This window comes from Lolium perenne, chromosome 3, assembly GCF_019359855.2.
Source record: "Lolium perenne isolate Kyuss_39 chromosome 3, Kyuss_2.0, whole genome shotgun sequence".
Lineage (NCBI taxonomy): Eukaryota > Viridiplantae > Streptophyta > Magnoliopsida > Poales > Poaceae > Lolium > Lolium perenne.
In genome coordinates, this window is record NC_067246.2 from 13,913,135 (window position 1) to 13,925,381 (window position 12,247).

Here is a 12,247-nt window from a genome sequence, read left to right on the forward strand (position 1 = left end):
GGACCAGACCAGTTCAGAGGTGTTCTACACTTCCGACCATACTGAACTTCAAAGGGTGCCATGCCCAAACTGGCTTGATAGCTGTTGTTGTATGAGAACTCAGCAAAAGGAAGACAATCCTCCCACTTCATACCAAAAGATATCACACAGGCACAAAGCATATCCTCAAGGATTTGATTCACTCTTTCGACTTGACCACTAGTCTGAGGGTGATAAGTTGTGCTAAAGAGCAACTTAGTTCCCATAGCTTGCTGAAAGCTTTCCCAAAACTTGGAAGTGAAGATGCTTCCACGATCTGAGCTTATTTCCAAAGGAACACCGTGAAGAGAGACGATTCTGTTGGTGTATAACTCAGCCAACTGACTAGCAGAGATCGACTCTTTGACAGGAAGGAAGTGAGCAACCTTGGAGAGGCGATCGATCACAACGAAGATTGCATTATTGCCTTTGCGATATTTTGGAAAGCCAGTGATTAAATCCATCTCGACTTTGTCCCATTTCCATTCAGGAACCTTCAAAGGTTGAAGCATACCAGAAGGCTTTTGATGCACAGCCTTGACTCGGCAACATGTGTCACACTCTGAGACATAGCTTGCTATTTGTTGCTTCATACCAGTCCACCAGAATGTGGTCTTGATATCATGATACATCTTTGTGCTTCCAGGGTGGATAGAGAGAGGAGTTTCATGAGCTTCTTTGAGAATCAACTCTTTCAAGCTTGGATCATTGGGAACAACGAGACGGCCTTCAAAGAAGAGAGTGCCTTGATCATCAAGGGAGAAGGAACTGTACTTAGGCTCTTGCATGTTGGCCTTAGCTTTCTGGACCTCGTCATCTAACAATTGTGCTTGACGGATCCTTTCCTCAAGAGTGGAGGCGATAACAAGGTTTGCAAGATAGCCTTGAGGAACCACTTGGAGATTCAACTTCTGGAAATCTTCAAGAAGAGACGATGGAATTTCATCCACCATGAGATTATTGCAATATGACTTGCGACTCAGCGCATCAGCCATCACATTTGCTTTGCCAGGAGTGTAGGAGATAGTCAAATCAAAGTCCTTGATTTTCTCAAGCCATCTTGTTTGACGAAGGTTCAAGTTGGGTTGGGTGAAGATGTATTTGAGGCTCTTGTGGTCGGTGAAGATCTCACATTTCCTACCCAACAAGTAGTGTTTCCATTGCTTCAAAGCATGAATCACTGCTGCAAGCTCGAGATCATGTGTAGGATAGTTGAGCTCATGAGTGCGCAACTGACGAGAGGCATAAGAAACGACTTGACGCTCTTGCATAAGGACGGCACCAAGTCCTTGAAGCGAAGCATCACAAAAGATCTGAAAGGGCTTAGAAATGTCAGGAGGAACAAGAACTGGCGCCGTGGTGAGCTTCTTCTTGAGGAGTTCAAAGCTTTCTTGACATTGTGGAGACCAAAGAAACTTCTTATCTTTCTTGAGAAGATCAGTCATAGTCTTAGCAATCTTAGAGAAGTTCTCAACAAAGCGGCGGCAATAACTAGCCAAACCGAGGAAGCTTCTCACTTGCTTGACATTCTTTGGAGGGAGCCATTCAACAATGGACTTGATAGTTTCAGGATTGACAGCAATGCCTTTTGCAGAAATCACATGGCCAAGGTAGACAACTTGAGGAAGCCAAAATTCACACTTGGAGAACTTGGCATAGAGGCGGTGTTCACGAAGCTTCGTTAGAATGAGACGAAGGTGCTCTTCATGCTCTTCATTAGACTTGGAGTAGACAAGGATATCATCAAGATAGACCACCACAAACTTATCAAGGTACTCATGAAAGACCGAGTTCATGAGGCGAGAGAAAGTTGCTGGAGCATTTGTGAGACCAAAGGACATGACTGTGTACTCATACAGGCCATAGCGAGTTTTGAAAGCTGTCTTTGGAACATCCTCCTTGCGGATTTTGATTTGATGGTAGCCGCTTCTCAAATCCAACTTAGAGAAAACAACGGCACCCGCAAGTTGATCGAAGAGATCATTTATTTGAGGAAGAGGATATGTGCTCTTGATGGTCTTCTCATTGAGAGGGCGGTAATCAACCACCAACCGATCAGTTTTATCCTTCTTCTTGACAAAGATGGTGGGACAACCCCAAGCAGAAGTGTTGGGCTGAAAGAATCCAAGCTTCTCCAATTCATCCAACTGCTTCTTGAGTTCAAGCAACTCATTTGGGCCCATCTTGTAAGGACGCTTGGAGATAGGAGCCGTTCCAGGTTCAAGCTCGATGACAAACTCGACTGCCCTGTCAGGTGGCATACCTGGGAGCTCTTCTGGAAAGACATCTGGGAAGTCACAGACAACTGGCACAAGTTCAAGCTCCGGTAGATGATTGCCATTCAAAGAGTATAGCTGAACAGAAGGAGACTGAGTCGGTGAATAGACTATGTGGCCGGTTGGAGTTGGAAGAGTCACCGTGTGATTAGCACAATCAATGACAGCCTTGTTGATTTTCAACCAATCCATACCAAGGATGACATCAATGTTTGACCTTGCAAGAGCTATCAAAGAGGCAACGAAGGTATGATTCCCAATTTCAATTTGGTTCCCATGACTTATCTTGGAAGACATCATTTGAGAACCAGGGGACTGAACCATGATGCAACTAGGCAAACTCTCCAGAGATAAACCATGCATATCAGCAAAACTTGAAGAGACAAACGAAAGAGAAGCTCCAGTATCAAACAGAACTTTTGCACCGGTAAAGTACCAAGAACGACGTCCTCGGACTGCTGAGCTTGCTCAATGCTGATGTTGTGGAGGTGAGCAGTCTTGGAACCTGGCTTGTTGTTGGGGTAGAAGCCACGGTTCGGAGAAGGAGCACGCACCATCGCATGTGTCGGAGTCAAGCGAGGTGGTGGTGGCGGCAGCTTCTGAGTGCAAAAGGTGGAGATGTGTCCAGCTTGCCCACACTTGTAGCACGTGGTACCAGGGCGAGGAGCCGGCGGTCTCGGAGGTCCTGGAAGTGGCGGCCTCGGCAGAGGCTGAGAGACTCTAAAAGCTGGACGAGGAGCTGGCGGGCGAGGAGCTGGAGGGTGAGGACCATACCCTGCTGGCATGCGGTAAGCTCCTGGAGCTGTGGGATAAGGGACCCACAACCTCCTCTTCGGTGTCGGTGCAGAAGGACCACCAACATCTCGAGAATGCTTACGCGATTCCTCAAACGCAAGTCTTCCTGTCTCTTCCTTGACTGCATTGTTCACTAGCTCATCGAAAGTCCTGGCCGGCACATGAGTCAATGCATATCTGAGAGAAGGTTTGAGGCCACTGCGGAATCTCTTCTGCTTCTTTGCATCAGTTGATGACTCATCGCCGGCATAGCGAGCCAGATCTGTGAACTGTGAGCTATAGGTGATCACATCATTGTTGCCCTGCACAAGCTGACAGAACTTTTCTTTCATGCGCTCCATAATGCCATCTGAGATGTGATGACTCCGAAAAGCCTCCACAAACTGGTCCCAACTGACATCAGCACCATCTCTCATCTCCTGATACTGATCCCACCAAGCTGCGGACCCTCCTTTCAGCAAGTGGGTTGCATACTTTACCTTATCTTCAGGGGCCACTCCAGCTGTGTTGAGCATGCGATTCACATCGCGTACCCAATCATCCGCATCCAAAGGCTGAGGAGTAGCATCAAAAGTGCGAGGGTTTAGCTGCAAGAAGTCCCGTATCATCACTCGACCATTGCCCTGATGATTTGCTTGATCGACATTATGTTGATGCTGCTGCATCTGTGCAAGCAACTGAGTCATCTGGAGCATTGCCTGGCCCATCTCAGGTGGAGGAGGTGGTGGTGGTGGAGGAGGGCGCGCCATCCTGTTGATGAACAAGAATTTGATTAGTACACAGAAGGATATGAAAATCCAACATTAGTGCACTAAAGAAACTTTTGAATTGCAACAGAATAACATGAGCATGACATAGATATCATCAAGGTACAAGAGAAATCAAGTACACAAGTGGTAGCCATAACATACGACGATTAGAACGATAGCATTAATAATACTTCACAAATCTCGCAAGATAGTGATATATATAGCTATGCAGAGGTTAACAAAACATGGTATGTGCTAACACTATCCAAGTTATGCCAAAAGAAGATAGTTGAACAAACAATTCCAAAGGAAAGGAACTTGAACAACAGACAACAAGTTAGCACGATCATGCTAACAAGCGATAGAAAGATTTTTCAACAACCTTCATAGATCTTGTAACCAAAAGATTTAGAGGCAACATTTTAAACTTTGAAACAAACACCTATGGTACTACGGACCCAAAACACGTGATATCCTAGATGAAACAAGGTAAGGATAGAACAAAGCCGTTACACTTCCTTACCAGAGGGTGGGTGGGTGGGGTAAGAAGTAAAATCAATGAGTTCCTACTCTCACGAATAGTTTTCCTGAATAGCTACAAAAATATGAGTTCTAGACACAACTTCGTCCGCTGCAAGGGCTCCTATAGGCAGTTAAGGCTCTGATACCAAGTCTGTAGGCCCCAGGAGTAGGGAACGTAAGAGCGTGCATGTATGAGGAGTTTTTGTGTATGAGGTCACTACAAGGGACCACGAGGTCGCCTCGCATTCCCAAGCTTATGGGTAGGCCAAGCAAAGCTCGACACGCTCATACACCATACCGACCTCATAGGCTCACGTTTAGTCCCATGCCTGAGTGCTTCACCTTCCTGTGCACTTCAAACAAACACGCACGGTGCACAGGATACAAGGGTGAAATACAGTGCATATAGTATCACAACAATAACAACTATGACACAAAAGATGGAAATAAGTTTATATAGCAACGCTCTAATGAGCAAGATAGCAAATGACACTCATAGGATACATATCCCAACAATACATCATACATCATGCGGAAGCGAATATATCGTCTGGGTACAGACAAGATGCAAATGGGCATAAGATGCCAAGAACATAAATCAGACAATGCCCATATCCACGGATCTCAGGTCGCTGCTAAGGAACTCTCACTGCGGACCGGAAACATCCTCATCATCATACTCCACGTAGTATCCTCCTGCCGGATACTCGCAAGGAAACGTACCTGCAAGTCGGGCCAACGGTTGCCGAAAGGTAGATAGAAAGCAGAGCGTGAGTACCAAAGCACGTGTACTCAGCGAGACTAGAACTAGGCTATGCTCGCCGGGCTATATGGTGGGTTTAGCGGCAGCAAAACTTGTACTAATACTTATAGAGACACGCTACAACTTCCGTCTATTTAGAGAAGGTAAGAGAGCGCATATGGATCCAACTATATACTACAACAAGCATAACCCTGCCAAATACACATATGCCCTTCAACAAAGCGAAGAGGCAATGTAAAAGGCACTCAACGGTTGACAAGTTTTATTAGATATTGGTTGTAGTAATGCTATATTACTACGCAAGTTATTAGCAAATTATTAGCAACAAGTATAAGGTGTAAGTTGTTCTATGATCAAGCCATACAATTCCAAGTCGTCCATAACCGCGGACACGGCATATCGATAAGATGTACACCCTGCAGGGGTTGCCCAAAAGTAACCATACGCACGCTTGACCCTGGTGTCAAAACCAGAGGCTCACGACAAGACCATTCCCAAAGCTACAAGCAAGTTTATTGGGAGCCACCCAACTAAGCTACCCGTGACGAAGTTCGGCCGTACTCCGATACGGACCCAGAAGTTTGTGCCAATGGCTAAGCTAAGTGTGAACAACCTGCCTTCGCTAATCGTTCCACGAGAGATGCAGTACAGTACATAATATAACACCCGAAGGCAACATGAAGTAAATCGTGCATATAGTGCATATGAGCAAAATAAAACCAAGGTTGTGGCTCCCGCTAAACAGACTCGAGGTAAGGTAGTAGGTGATGGAGGTCCCACTCCCCCACGGACGGGTAGAGCGCTCAGCCTCGGAACATATAACAAGAACTCGGGGTCCTAGGGGACACAAGTGGTTGACAAAGGTGTCGTCCACCGATTCCTCTGCATTAATAGTTATCCCACCTCAATTTTAGTTGGAACAAGTATCAAGATTAACTTCACCAACATTATCCATAGATAAGACATGTAACAACCCCAAGTTATCCTGATAACATATCGAGATAAACAACAAGACCCTAAGCACGCCTATGACTCGCAAGGCTTATCAAACAACAAACAAGTGGAATAGGACACGTGACCCGAAAGAATCACAATATAGGGTAGCAGTAGATAGCAAGAGCTGAAATGTAAAATAGGTGAAGGAGGGAGGGCTCGCCTGCAGGATCAGCGGTAGTGGCACAAGCGATATCCTCCTCGGGGTAGCACGCAAACTCCTCGTGGCACTCCTCGGTACCGGCGTCTATCGTGAAGAAGCAAATCACATACAAAGAAATAAAGTGCGCAAATCAATACAAGAAGTGCAATGCGCAATATGATGCATGGCATGTGATATGCAAGGGGTTCATGCTTGGCAAAATTAAGTGGGGCATCTAAATAGCAAGATATAAGAGGAAGCCCTCACATAACATTTAATTCGATTAGTAATTTCCATTTGGCCGAGACATAGAATGGTATATGATGCATGCCAATTTAATATTTGGATTCCTCATATTTTTCTGATACAAATAGACATAAAATTTGTTGCATTTGGCATTATAAAAGTGAAGTTATGCAAAATGCAAGTTTTAAACATATAGTAAAACGTTTGGCAAAAAGTTGGTCTTAAACCAGGGGCACCATGATTTGATCCATGGTCTCCAGGAAAACAATGTATGGTTTCAGCCACTGGAACTTGGTCGTTTTACTGACAGAAAAGGGACACAGAAGTTTTAAAACAGCATATCAAAATAATTTCTGAAGTTCTAGATAAAACATAGACATAGGAGATCAAAACTGGGTAAACGCCTTCACTGGGATTTGATCCTCGGTCTTCAAGTAAAAAAAAAACAGGGCTCCAGCCAGTGGAGCTAGGATGTGTTGGTGATATGATCTGGGTGCGTGTAGCTTTGGAAAGTTCAGACATGGTTTGCCAGTTTACTGAAACTGCACACGAACAGGACATGCAAAAAAAACTGGCGTTTGCTTCTACTGGGATTTGGTATCCGAAAGTGATGGATCAGATCTGGCATGCCTGCCACTGGGATGGTGCTCAAATTATGATATGTAAAAGATGGAATTGTTTTTTAGCAGATCATACTACCGTCTGACGAAACTGATAAATGAACAACTGTATGCTGAAACTGGAATAGAAACAGATAAAGAAGATGGTGGCGTTGCACCTCCTGGTAATTAGATCGTGTGTATGCTGGGAAGGATCGAGGGGCTAGTCAGTCCAGCTGAAACGAGTGGTAGTTAAGAGATAAACGTACGGCCAGAAAAGCTTCTCCAGGTGCCATGGCAGGGTCACTGAAGATGTAGCGATCAGCAACCGGCGACGATACTAGTTTGCATATACTGGCGGCGGGAAGAAGTCTACTACGACGGAATGGACAGGGAGATGGTGGAGGCGAAGCGGTTCTCACCCAGGACGAAGATGGCGAGGCACTCGAGCTCGGGGACGATGGAGACGAGGAAGAGGAAGCAGACGTGCTGGCTCCGGGGAGAAGACGAGGTCGAAGAAGGCGTTCTGGAACTGCTCCGGCTCCGTGAACTCAGCGAGGAGGAGGACGAGGCCACGGGGGCTCCATCCCTGCGGTCAGTACGGCGAACGGCGGCGAGGAACGGCGGCGCGGCGGCGACCTTTCTCCGGCGAACTTGGTGACTGAAATTCCTAATTATCCCTGGGTGTTCTTCTCTGAAGTCTTTTGTGGAGGAGATGATAGAAGAGTCAGCGATGGCGGCGGGCAAGAGGAAGCATGCAGCTAGGGTTGGGGGATTGATTTGGAGGGGAAAAGTGGAGGAGGGAGATGCCCAGGCTCTCCTCGTGCTCCACCTCACGAAGGATAGCGACAGGAGGAGCCTAACACTCACGCTCAGGTGCGTCTTGGGCTGGCCTGACTCGGCTGGGTTAGGTCCAGATTAGGACAGGATTCTGTTAGCATTTTCCTTTTTTTGTTTAATTCCTGTTTTGAAACAAACATATTTAAACTATTTCGAAATTGGTTAGAGATGAGATAGAGTATCAAACGTTTTGAAGCCTGCAACCTTAATTCAAATAAAACAAAGTACATGTGTTCCCAAAATTATTTGCTTCATATTAAAATAATTGTAAAATAAGATGAGATTTAGGAGGGCTTTAATATTAAACCCAAGTAAGAAATTTTGGCATGACCTATATGAAAGGTAGATCAATTTATGGTGATGGTTTGGCCTTGCTTGGAACATCACAAGTGATGTAGAGAGAACAAGAGAGAGGAAGAAAACCCAACAAGCAAAAAAAAAGGTGGCACATAAAACTAAATGCAATTTGATAAAAACCAATGGTGACATGTATGAGATGCATGAATGCAAAGATGATGCACAAAACATGGTAATGTAAAGATGGTAGCTCACTTGGGATGTTACATTTACCTCTATGCCTCTGTGAGAGACAATGAAGCCAAGGAGTTTTCCAGCTGGAACGCCAAAGACGCACTTCAGCGGATTTAAAATCATCTTGTACCTCCGGAGATTTTCGAAGGTTTCCTTAAGATCGCTGATCAAGTCGGATCATTTCCGAGTCATGACTGCAATATCGTCGACATAGGCGTGCACGTTCGGGCCAATCTGGTCCTTCAGGCATCGCTGCATCGTTCGTTGATATGTGGCACCTGCATTTTTCAAACCAAAGGGCATGGTGACATAGCAGTAGTGTACCAAAAGGTGTGATAAAGGAAGTCGCCTTTTGGTCGGACTCCTTCATCCGGATCTGATGATACCCGGAATATGCGTCAAGAAAACAAAGAAGTCCCCCCCCCCCCGTCGAGTCAATGAATTGGTCAATGCGAGGCAGGGGAAACGGATCCTTCGGGCAGTGTTTATTCAAGCCAGACTAATCGATGCACATTCTTAGTATTTCAAAATTCTTTTTGGGTACAAGGACGGAGTTTGCGACCCAATCAATATGGATAACTTCTATTACAAAACCTTCCTCTAGTAACTTTCCTAACTCCATTCCTATGGCGCGGCGCTTCTTATCTCCAAAGCGTCGCATAGCTTGCTTCAACGGTTTTGCACCCGGATTTATATTCAGGTAGTGCTCGGCGAGTTCCCTTGGTACTTCGAACATGTCAGAAGGTTGCCATGCGAAGATATCCATGTTGGCCCGCAGGAACTCGACGAGCGCGTCTTCCTATTTGGGGTCCAGGCCAGCTCCAACAGAAACCTGCTTGGAGGCATCCCCTTGCTTGAGGTCAACCTTCTTGGTGTCTATCGCGGCCTTGAACGTGGTGTTCTGGTCGGAGATCTGCTTCTTGGTGGTGTGCATCTCAGCCGGATCCACCGCGGCGCTGTAGCCTTGCAGCTCCTCTCCAGAGATAACTAACTCCGCGAAAGCGGCTTTGCCCTCCTCAAAGTCTTGGGCTTTTTTGTAGTCTCCGGATACGGTGATAATACTGTTAGGACCCGGAATCTTGAGCTTGTTGTAGATGTAACACGGCCTTGCATGGAACTTGTGGTATGTTGGCCTACCGAAGATCACGTGGTACGAACTTTTGAAGGGCACAACCTCAAATGTGATCATCTCCTCACGATAATTATTAACATCACCGAAGGCCACAGGAAGTTTGATGCTGCCCAAGGAGTTCGCCTTCTTACCCGGAACCACACCATGGAATTTCGTGGTGCTGTGCTTAAGCTGTTCCTTGGTAAGGTTCATCTTCTCCAGGGTTTCCAGGTACATGATGTTCAAGTTGGCTCCGCCGTCCATGAGGCACTTGGAGAAGTCATACCCGTCTATGCGGATGACGGCCGGATGATCGGCTCTGTCAAATGTGCATGGTATTTCCGACCACTTCACGTATTGCGGCACAGCCAGAAGCGTGGCGTTCAAGGTCCGGAGGGTGGATTTCTTTGCACGAACTGTTGGGGTTCTGAGGAAAGTGTGATATGCACCGACACTTTTCTTTCCGAAGGGATTGGAGGTGTTAGCTGCGGAACCCTCTTTGGGATCCGGCAAAGCTCTGTCCTCATACATTGCCTCGGAGCTTTCCTCGTCCTTGTCCTTATTCTTGCATTTGCCTCCTTTGCCACGTGGGCGGTGCTTCCTTGCACGCTTGTATCCTGCTTCTGGATCCGTCTTAAGATCGTTGACCCACTTGCAGTTGCGATTCGTGTGTGAGGACTTGCCTGTTACCGAATCAATATGAGCCAAGCACGCCATGTCTCTGTATTCCTCGTAGGTTTGGGGTGCGCGGGTTCCGGCAGCCATGACTTCGTCAGTGCGCTGCTGGCCCCGGCCGGCTCCGCCACCACAGTCGCGGCCTCTTCCTCCACCTTGACCTCTCTGGAACGTCATGGTGACCATGTCGGATCCGCCGCTCTTTTGGTCATCGGGGGATTCTTCCACTTGTTATTGCCGTTGTTTTTCTTCTGCTGCTGCAGGGGTAAGGCTGTGGCCGGAAGTTCTCCGCCCGCGTCATCATCCGCAACAGTGTGGGTGCTGGCGATGGAGATCATCTTGTTCAGATCTAGCTTCTGGTCATTGTACTCGCACGTTAGCTTGTGTCGGAGCAGGCCTCCCCTCTGCAATCCTCCAATGAAGGCCATCATAGCTGTTAGGTCATCGACATTTTCGTAGGCATTTCTTGTATCTAACCATCAAGTAAGGTACTCTCGAGAGGTTTCATTTTTCTTCAGTATGCAAGCCTGCAAATCGCTGGCCGTGGATGGTTTCTTGTAGGTCCCCCGGAAGTGTGCCGCAAAGGCTATCTTCAGGTCAAACCAGCAAAAGATGGAGTTTTCCGGGAGGTCACTGAGCCAAACCCGGGCTGGACCAACAAGGTACAACTGGAGCATGCGGCAAGCCATGTTTAGGGTCCCTCCGGCAAAGTTGACAACATCGAAGTAGTCATCAATCCAGGTACCGGGCATCTCTTTGCCATCATAATGCTTCAAGTTTCCGGGTAGCTTGAGGTTCAGGCCTCTTGCCATTTCTTCCTCGCGGATCCTCTTTCCAAAACACTTTGGGCCAATGTAGCCAACTTTGTATTCGTTCAGACGTTCCTGTGCGTCTCGCGAGCTCCGCCTGTGATTAGGGGACTTTGAGCGGGAGTGTGATCTTCTGCCTCTGCCTCCCCTGCTGGGTGGTGGTGACGGAGAACCGCGCGGGGGCTTGTGATGCCTCTTGCTTCCGCCATCAGAATCTCCGCGTCCTTCTTGGCGGTGCTGGCTCCGGCTGCGGTGGCTTCCTCCGTCGTCGCAGTGGCTGCCTCCTTCACGCCGGGGTTGCCTAGGCTCAGCGGCGCATTCCTCGTTCCTGCTCCTTCTGGGCTCAACGTTGTCACGGATGTTAATTCCACCTGGCCCAGGGGGCCTGACGTTTCCGGCAGGACTTCGTGGGCGAGGGCGCGGAGGTGCGTGTTGTTTCCTTGGCGGTGAGGGGTTCCGGTACTTGTCTTTTCCAGAGTACATCGCATCCTTTCCCTTGGCCTTATCCTTAGGAGTATCCGAAGATATGGGGATTGGATTTGGGTGCTCCCTGGTCTTTCTCCGGTGCTCCGATAATCCGGTGCACGATTGATCGTCGCGGTGCTCCCTTGGTTTTCCAGAAAGGCGATTGTGCGATGTGGACACACATGCGTCCGGGTTAGATTCTAACTTGCGCGAAGTATCCGTCTTACTCTGTTGCTTCATGTCCGTGACAATGATTGTTCACAGATATTCAATGTGAATCTGCTCATTGTCCTTAGCCAGGAGCTCCGCTCCTTTTTTCATGGTGTCCTTTGGAGTTTTCAGAGGCTTGTGGCGAGTTGCACTGTCAAAGTTGATGTTGCGAGGGTGGATAGCGTATTTCCACATCTGCCTTGCTTCCTCATGGGTTTTTTAACTGTGTTCTTCCACTCCTCCGCGAGCTCTCTGCCTTTCACGTATTCTTCCTCCGCCAGCCGTCCGTTTTCTACGGCATGCTCGTACAGTTTGTCGGTTTCCATCTTGTCCTGCAGGACTGATGATGTGACCTTGACTATGCTTTGAGCTTCCGCCAGGAATTCTTTATGCTTAGCTTCAAAATCTTCTGGATCCGCGGCCTCCTCAGCGGTGATTGGCCAGGTGAGGATCTTTTTTTTACGTGTTCTCCTTCCTTGCCTGCTATCGCAACGAGCGTTTCG

General features: G+C 47.5%; 1 long non-coding RNA gene across 1 annotated transcript; it reads right to left on the reverse strand.

The window, feature by feature from the left end:
* Window positions 1-3,051: 3,051 nt before the first annotated feature.
* Window positions 3,052-7,939, reverse strand: LOC139838369 (uncharacterized). Its single transcript, XR_011754590.1, has 3 exons — window positions 7,526-7,939; window positions 6,280-6,363; window positions 3,052-3,839 (listed from the first exon to the last, which is right to left on the reverse strand). It is a non-coding gene; the product is annotated as an uncharacterized lncRNA (long non-coding RNA).
* Between the last annotated feature and the right edge of the window lie 4,308 nt (window positions 7,940-12,247).